This window comes from Bombina bombina, chromosome 4 (assembly GCF_027579735.1).
Source record: "Bombina bombina isolate aBomBom1 chromosome 4, aBomBom1.pri, whole genome shotgun sequence".
In the NCBI taxonomy this organism is placed as follows: Eukaryota; Metazoa; Chordata; class Amphibia; order Anura; family Bombinatoridae; genus Bombina; species Bombina bombina.
The window spans coordinates 172,235,768-172,243,266 of NC_069502.1; positions in this window are offsets into that span (position 1 = coordinate 172,235,768).

The following is a 7,499-nucleotide window of genomic DNA, read 5'->3' on the forward strand; positions in this document are numbered from 1 at the left end:
CCTTTCTCCTTTTTTTTTTTAAATTCTATTAAAAACAGGGACGCTTTCATTCATCAAAGTTTAGAAAGCAGCAGTTTTGATTAAAAACTTACCACCTTTTTACAGCCAGCGCAGCTTCCCCCACCCGTAGATCCCCTCTTCAAACATCATCAATGACTAATCTATCTTCCTTCAATCACGGCATGGCCTCAGGCTATGACTACCCTGGGGGGAAAGCTGTGATTGGAGGAAGCTGGATTAGTCATTGACATGTGAAGAGGATCTTCGTGGGGGGGGGAGCTGCTCTGGCTGTGAGAAGAACAAAGTTTTTTTTTTAATCAAAATAGCTGCTTTCTAAACTTTGCATGAAAGTGCCCCTGTTTTTAATAGTATTTTTTTTTAAAAACGGGCTTTCATTCATCAGTTTACCTTCACTTTCTTCTGTTATGTGTGATCAGTCCACGGGTCATCATTACTTCTGGGATATAACTCCTCCCCAACAGGAAATGCAAGAAGATTCACCCAGCAGAGCTGCATATAGCTCCTCCCCTCTACGTCACTCCCAGTCATTCTCTTGCACCCAACGACTAGATAGGATGTGTAAGAGGACTATGGTGATTATTCTTAGTTTTTATGACTTCAATCAAAAGTTTGTTATTTTACAATGACACCGGAGTGTGTTATTGCCTCTCTGGCAGAGTTTGAAGAAGAATCTACCAGAGTTTTACTATGATTTTAGCCGGAGTAGTTAAGATCATATTGCTGTTCTCGGCCATCTGAGGAGAGGTAAAAACTTCAGATCAGGGGACAGCGGGCAGATGAATCTGCATAGAGGTATGTAGCAGTTTTTATTTTCTGACAATGGAATTGATGAGAAAATCCTGCCATACCGATATAATGTCATGTATGTATACTTTGCACTTCAGTATTCTGGGAATGGTACTTCACTGGAATTACTCTGTAAAAAGTACATAAGAATTTTTTTATATGTATTGATTATGTTAAACGTTTTTGCTGGAATGTAGAATCGTTTACATTTAGTGAGGTACTGAGTGAATAAATGTTTGGGCTATTTTTCCACTTGGCAGTTGCTTATTCTAATTATGACAGTTTCGTTTCTCCCTCACTGCTGTGTGTGAGGGGGAGGGGGCCGTTTTTGGCGCTCTTTGCTACGCATCAAAATTTCCAGTCAGTTGCTCATTGTATTTCCTGCATGATCCGGTTCATCTCTACAGAACTCAGGGGTCTTCAAAACTTCTTTTGAGGGAGGTAGATTCTTTCAGCAGAGCTGTGAGAATTATATATTGACTGTGATAAAAAACGTTACTCTGTAATTTAATTAATTTTGCTTTGCTAATGGGAAACCTTTGCTAAAGTTGTGTTGTTTACAAGGATTGATGCTATAACTGTTTTTCAGTTTAAAATTTCAACTGTCATTAATCGTTTAGTGTTTCTTTGAGGCACAGTACGTTTTTATTAAATAAAATTGTAGCCAAGTTGCAAGTTTATTTGCTAGTGTGTTGAACATGTCTGATTCAGAGGAAGATACCTGTGTCATTTGTTCCAATGCCAAGGTGGAGCCCAATAGAAATTTATGTACTAACTGTATTGATGCTACTTTAAATAAAAGCCAATCTGTACAAATTGAACAAATTTCACCTAACAGCGAGGGGAGAGTTATGCCGACTAACTCGCCTCACGTGTCAGTACCTGCATCTCCCGCTCGGGAGGTGCGTGATATTGTGGCGCCCAGTACATCTGGGCGGCCATTACAGATAACATTACAAGATATGGCTACTGTTATGACTGAAGTTTTGGCTAAATTACCAGAACTAAGAGGCAAGCGTGATCACTCTGGGGTGAGAACAGAGTGCGCTGATAATACTAGGGCCATGTCTGATACTGCGTCACAGCTTGCAGAGCATGAGGACGGAGAGCTTCATTCTGTGGGTGACGGTTCTGATCCAAACAGATTGGATTCAGATATTTCAAATTTTAAATTTAAATTGGAGAACCTCCGTGTATTACTAGGGGAGGTTTTAGCGGCTCTGAATGATTGTAACACAGTTGCAATACCAGAGAAAATGTGTAGGTTGGATAAATATTTTGCGGTACCGGCAAGTACTGATGTTTTTCCTATACCTAAGAGACTTACTGAAATTGTTACTAAGGAGTGGGATAGACCCGGTGTGCCGTTCTCACCCCCTCCAATATTTAGAAAAATGTTTCCAATAGACGCCACCACACGGGACTTATGGCAAACGGTCCCTAAGGTGGAGGGAGCAGTTTCTACCTTAGCTAAGCGTACCACTATCCCGGTTGAGGATAGCTGTGCTTTTTCAGATCCAATGGATAAAAAAACTAGAGGGTTACCTTAAGAAAATGTTTGTTCAACAAGGTTTTATATTGCAACCCCTTGCATGCATCGCGCCGGTCACGGCTGCTGCAGCATTCTGGATTGAATCTCTGGAAGAGAACATTAGTTCAGCTACGCTGGACGAGATTACGGACAGGTTTAGAGTCCTTAAACTAGCTAATTCTTTCATTTCGGAAGCCGTAGTACATTTAACCAAACTTACGGCTAAGAATTCAGGATTCGCCATTCAGGCACGCAGAGCACTGTGGCTAAAATCCTGGTCAGCTGATGTTACTTCTAAATCTAAATTGCTTAATATACCTTTCAAGGGACAGACCTTATTCGGGCCCGGGTTGAAGGAGATTATCGCTGACATTACAGGAGGTAAAGGCCATGCCCTGCCTCAGGACAAAGCCAAAGCTAAGACTAGACAGTCTAATTTTCGTTCCTTTCGTAATTTCAAAGCAGGAGCAGCATCAACTTCCTCTGCACCAAAACAGGAAGGAGCTGTTGCTCGTTACAGACAAGGCTGGAGACCTAATCAGTCCTGGAACAAGGGCAAGCAGGCCAGGAAACCTGCTGCTGCCCCTAAGACAGCATGAATCGAGGGCCCCCGATCCGGGACCGGATCTGGTGGGGGGCAGACTTTCTCTCTTCACCCAGGCTTGGGCAAGAGATGTTCAGGATCCCTGGGCGCTAGAGATCATATCTCAGGGATACCTTCTGGACTTCAAATTCTCTCCCCCAAGAGGGAGATTTCATCTGTCAAGGTTGTCAACAAACCAAATAAAGAAAGAGGCGTTTCTACGCTGCGTACAAGATCTTTTATTAATGGGAGTGATCCATCCGGTTCCGCGGTCGGAACAAGGACAAGTGTTTTACTCATATCTGTTTGTAGTTCCCAAAAAAGAGGGAACTTTCAGGCCAATCTTGGATTTAAAGATCCTAAACAAATTCCTAAGAGTTCCATCGTTCAAAATGGAAACTATTCGGACAATTTTACCCATGATCCAAAAAGGTCAGTACATGACCACAGTGGATTTAAAGGATGCTTACCTTCACATACCGATCCACAAGGATCATTACCGGTATCTAAGGTTTGCCTTTCTAGACAGGCATTACCAATTTGTAGCTCTTCCATTCGGATTGGCTACGGCTCCAAGAATCTTCACAAAGGTTCTGGGTACTCTTCTAGCGGTCCTAAGACCGCGAGGAATTTCGGTAGCTCCATACCTGGACGACATTCTGATACAAGCTCCAAGCTTTCAAACTGCCAAGTCTCATACAGAGTTAGTACTGGCATTTCTAAGGTCGCATGGATGGAAGGTGAACGAAAAGAAGAGTTCTCTCTTTCCACTCACAAGAGTTCCCTTCTTGGGGACTCTGATAGATTCTGTAGAAATGAAGATTTACCTGACAGAAGACAGGTTAACAAAGCTTCAAAATGTATGCTGTGTCCTTCATTCCATTCAACACCCGTCAGTAGCTCAATGCATGGAGGTGATCGGCTTAATGGTAGCGGCAATGGACATAGTACCTTTTGCTCGCCTACATCTCAGACCTCTGCAATTGTGCATGCTAAGACAGTGGAATGGGGATTGCTCAGATTTGTCCCCTACTCTGAATCTGGATCAAGAGACCAGAAATTCTCTTCTATGGTGGCTTTATCGGCCACATCTATCCAGGGGGATGCCATTCAGCAGGCCAGACTGGACAATTGTAACAACAGACGCCAGCCTACTAGGTTGGGGCGCTGTCTGGAATTCTCTGAAGGCTCAGGGTTTATGGAATCAGGAGGAGAGCCACCTTCCAATAAACATTCTGGAATTGTTAACTGGGGCCAAGCCAGAAGGGCATTGAGAACTGCTCTCAACTCGGGGGTTCATCAGGTTTCAGTCGGACAACATCACGACTGTAGCTTACATCAACCATCAGGGAGGGACAAGGAGCTCCCTAGCAATGATGGAAGTATCAAAGATAATTCGCTGGGCAGAGTCTCACTCTTGCCACCTGTCAGCAATCCACATCCCGGGAGTGGAGAACTGGGAGGCGGATTTCTTGAGTCGTCAGACTTTTCATCCGGGGGAGTGGGAACTTCATCCGGAGGTCTTTGCCCAAATACTTCGACGTTGGGGCAAACCAGAGATAGATCTCATGGCGTCTCGTCAGAACGCCAAACTTCCTCGCTACGGGTCCAGATCCAGGGATCCGGGAGCGGTTCTGATAGATGCTTTGACAGCACCTTGGACCTTCGGGATGGCTTATGTGTTTCCACCCTTCCCGATGCTTCCTCGATTGATTGCCAGAATCAAACAGGAGAGAGCATCAGTGATTCTAATAGCGCCTGCATGGCCACGCAGGACTTGGTATGCAGATCTAGTGGACATGTCATCCTGTCCACCTTGGTCTCTACCTCTAAAACAGGACCTTCTGATTCAGGGTCCATTCAAACATCAAAATCTAACTTCTCTGAAGCTGACTGCTTGGAAATTGAACGTTTGATTTTATCAAAACGTGGTTTTTCTGAGTCGGTTATTGATACCCTGATACAGGCTAGGAAGCCTGTTACCAGAAGGATTTACCATAAGATATGGCGTAAATACCTATCCTGGTGCGAATCCAAAGGTTACTCTTGGAGTAAGGTTAGGATTCCTAGGATATTGTCCTTTCTACAAGAAGGTTTAGAAAAGGGTTTATCGGCTAGTTCATTAAAGGGACAGATCTCAGCTCTGTCCATTTTGTTGCACAAGCGTCTGTCAGAAATTCCAGACGTCCAGGCTTTTTGTCAAGCTTTAGCTAGGATCAAGCCTGTGTTTAAAACTGTTGCTCCGCCATGGAGTTTAAACCTGGTTCTTAACGTTTTACAAGGAGTTCCGTTTGAACCCCTTCATTCCATTGATATAAAGTTGTTATCTTGGAAAGTTCTATTTTTAACGGCTATTTCTTCGGCTCGGAGAGTCTCTGAGTTATCAGCCCTACATTGTGATTCTCCTTATTTGATTTTTCATTCAGATAAGGTAGTTCTGCGTACAAAACCTGGGTTCTTACCTAAGGTAGTCACTAACAGGAACATCAATCAGGAGATCGTTGTTCCTTCTTTGTGCCCGAATCCTTCTTCAAAGAAGGAACGTCTTCTGCACAATCTGGATGTAGTTCGTGCCCTCAAGTTCTATTTGCAGGCAACTAAGGAATTTCGACAAACGTCTTCCCTGTTTGTCGTGTACTCTGGTCAGAGGAGAGGTCAAAAGGCTTCGGCTACCTCTCCTTCTGGCTTCGTAGCATAATTCGTTTAGCCTATGAGACTGCTGGACAGCAGCCTCCTGAAAGAATTACAGCTCATTCTACTAGAGCTGTGGCTTCCACTTGGGCCTTTAAGAATGAGGCCTCTGTTGAACAGATTTGCAAGGCTGCAACTTGGTCTTCGCTCCATACTTTTTTCAAAATTTTACAAATTTGACACTTTTGCTTCTTCGGAGGCTATTTTTGGGAGAAAGGTTCTTCAGGCAGTGGTTCCTTCTGTATAATGAGCCTGCCTAGCCCTCCCGTCATCCGTGTACTTTTGCTTTGGTATTGGTATCCCAGAAGTAATGATGACCCGTGGACTGATCACACATAACAGAAGAAAACATAATTTATGCTTACCTGATAAATTCCTTTCTTCTGTTGTGTGATCAGTCCACGGCCCGCCCTGTTTTTTAAGGCAGGTAAATATTTTTTAAATTATACTACAGTCACCACTTCACCCTTGGTTTCTCCTTTCTCGTTGGTCCTTGGTCGAATGACTGGGAGTGACGTAGAGGGGAGGAGCTATATGCAGCTCTGCTGGGTGAATCCTCTTGCATTTCCTGTTGGGGAGGAGTTATATCCCAGAAGTAATGATGACCCGTGGACTGATCACACAACAGAAGAAAGGAATTTATCAGGTAAGCATAAATTATGTTTTAATGTGAGTTTTTGTTTGGCTCGGACTGTGTGGTTTTTTTTTTTTTTGGCTTGGAATAAACAGGTTTCACTTGTGTTTGAAGTGTTATGCAGCTCATAATGGCTTAGTGCCATTTTTCATAACAGGGGATGTCCTGTCTTAAGCACCATGTGCCCGGGTGCGGTCTCTTTCATTCCCTTAGACCCTGCTGCAGACATCATTCCTGAGGAAAACGTGTTCACTGTCTGGGTCTAGGAGGTGGTGAGTGCCCCAGCCATTGGGATTATTAAGCTGACATTTTTTTTTAAAATACATTTCTTTTTGTTTGTCCTTCTGTGTGTGTATATACAACGCTATGGAGGACTCTGTTACTACATTAGAAGTTTCCGCTCCTTCTGTACCGATTTAATAATTCCTGTTTATATTGTGAGGAGGCTGTGGTTTGTCCGCCTGCTCAATTTTGTTCCATTTGCCTAAACTGTTCTAAGTCTAAGAAGGAAGAAAAACCTGCTAATACTCATAGCGCTATTAGCCCCTCTGAGCCGTCTACTTCTCAGGAATCTGGGTCCTGAGAAATTACTACCCGCTGCACATGCAGTTCACCATGGCTCATCTAATCCTAAGCCTTTTCCCAGCGGACTTTGCCCAGCAGTTACAATCGGTGGTGTCTGCGGCCCTGAGTGCCTTACCTCCCTCTAACAAATGTAAGAGAGGTTAAACATAGTTCTCCTGACCTAAATCTAAATATTTGTCGGCTTTAGCTACTATGTCCCAGCTATCAGAGGATGAGTTAACCTCTGTGGCTTCAGAGGGTGAACTTTTGGAGTCGGAGACTTCGATTTCTAAACATCCTTCAGCAGAGGAACCTTACTTTTAAAAAAAAAAAAAAAAAAAAACGCTCAATTTTAAATCTAAAGGAGGCTCTGTCTACGATGGAGGTTCCAGAGGCTACATTCCCTGAGGAACCTAAGATCCCTAAATTAGACTGGGTTTATGAAGATGGGAAGGTCCCTCTGACACTTGCTGTGCCAGTTAAGATGGCAAACATTAGTAACGAATGGGAAAGAGTAGGAATTTTTTTCCCCCTCGTCTAATTTTAAAAAATTGTGTAGCAGCTATTTACTGGTATGATACTCTGCCGGAGCTCATTGAGGTGGAGACTCCCCTTGAGAATATTCAGGAGAGAATTAAAGCACTGAGAATTGTCAACTCTTTCATCTGTGACGTGAATATGCAGATTAT